Raw genomic sequence first — 1,732 nt, 5'->3', positions numbered from 1 at the left:
TACACCCTGGGATTCAGACCCAGGCCTTCAGCAGACTCTACACCCTGTCTCAGCTTGGAGACTGGGGTGGGGTGGGCTGTGGAGTGCAGGGCTGGCTGGCAGGGCACCGAATGGGGTGGTCAGACTGCAGACATGCTGGGGGGGGGTGGTGAGGGGTCTGTACCTGGTGACTGAAGGGTGGAGGCAGGGGAGGGAGAGGGAGGTGCCCAGGCCCCATCAGGTGTGACTGGAAAGATGGGGGCGGGAGGGGAAAGGGTTAGGGATACAGGAGGGGCAGCAGGTGAGGCAGCAGAGGCTGAATGTGAGGGGCTGGGCCTTAGGAGAGAGGTGAGGTCACCTTGCAGAGGCGGCCACAAGACCCCTGAAAAGGCTGAATGAGACAGGCAGGGTAGGAAGAGGCTGGAGGAAGCCCCATGTGGAGGGAAGGGTGGGTGGTGGAGCCCCAAGCAGGACCCAAGGGTGGGGAGGAGAAAGACCAGAAAAAGGCACCAGGAAGATTCTCTGGGGAGGTCTAGGAGGAGGTGACTGAAGCCAGCATGGGGAACCAGCCCTCGTGGCGGGGGGGGGAGGTCTTCCAGGGAGGCCCCAACTCTAAATTCCAATCTGAACAGTTGTTTTGTCTTTTGGGGTTCTGTGTGTCTGAAAGAATGGGGGGCAGGATTCTACTGCTTAAAAACATTTGCACATGACACCTCAGACCCTCCTCAGGTGCCTGTCTTCACAGCCATGCTCCCCAGAGACCCCCTGCCCTCACCTACAAGGACTCAGGCATCCTTCCCTTCGGTGCCTCCCTACCCCAGCTCTTTCCCCATCCCCTAAAATCACACTTGACCTCCCCACTTAATGCTCCACTCCTGTGGAGAGTTGTGCCTGCTCTCTGCCCCTCTCAGCGCAGCTTCTTGAAAGAACAGAGTTCTCCAGGCTCTGCTTCCTTCCACCGGACCCCCACCCCAACCTCCCTGAGACTCCTGCCCTCCCAGCTCCCAGCCTGCCCAAGGCCAGCAGCGGCCCTCCAACGCAGAGTTGTGGGCCGTATCTTGCCTGGGCGTTCTGCCCAGCACCTCCTTGTTCCGGAAACCTTCCTCCCCCAGCATCTCCCAGCTTCCCATCTTTTTCTCTGTCCCACCACTCCAGCCAGGCCTCCTCCCCACATGCCCTGTCAATGCCAGGTTCAGAAGAGCCCTGTAAATGGATATGTTACTCCACCCCCCACCCCCACCCCAGGGATGGCTTCCCTGGCCATCAGAGCACTGCCACCTGCTGCAGCCCAGGCCTTGTGTCCCACTGCCCTCTGGGCATCTCCATGATGCTCAGTACCTTGCTCCAAACCTGCTCCTTCTCTCTGAAATTGCAATAAGAAATCACCATCCTCCCACCCCCACCACCACCCAACACCTAATGTCCTCAGGTTTCAACCTCCTGGCATCTCCCCAACCCAAACCCTGCTCCTTATCTCCCCAGCTCCTGCTCATTTCCTGCTCCCATTAGCAAAATTAAACAAGTTTCTTTCTGGGGCACCTGGGTGGCTCAGTTGGTTAAGCGTCTGCCTTCGGCTCGGGTCATGATCCCGGGGTCCTGGCATCAAGCCCCGTGTCTCTCTCTCTCCTGCCCCTCCCAACTGCTCATTCTCTTTCTCTCTCTCAAATAAATAAATAAAATATTAGAAAGAAAGAAAGAAAGAAAGAAAGAAAGAAAGAAAGAAAGAAAGAAAGAAAGAAAGAAAGAAAGAAAG

The 1,732-nt window shown here is 57.0% G+C and overlaps 1 protein-coding gene across 4 annotated transcripts in view; it reads right to left on the bottom strand.

Annotated features, from left to right (window-relative positions):
• The window catches only part of CAMSAP3 (calmodulin regulated spectrin associated protein family member 3), a 14,972-nt gene that overhangs the window by 9,412 nt on the left and 3,828 nt on the right, over positions 1 to 1,732 (bottom strand). The window lies entirely within an intron of this gene.

Source organism: Mirounga leonina, unplaced genomic scaffold (genome assembly GCF_011800145.1).
Source record: "Mirounga leonina isolate KUSES-001 unplaced genomic scaffold, KU_Mleo_1.0 Mir_94, whole genome shotgun sequence".
Classification (NCBI taxonomy): domain Eukaryota; kingdom Metazoa; phylum Chordata; class Mammalia; order Carnivora; family Phocidae; genus Mirounga; species Mirounga leonina.
This window is presented reverse-complemented; position numbering and strand designations above follow the sequence as displayed.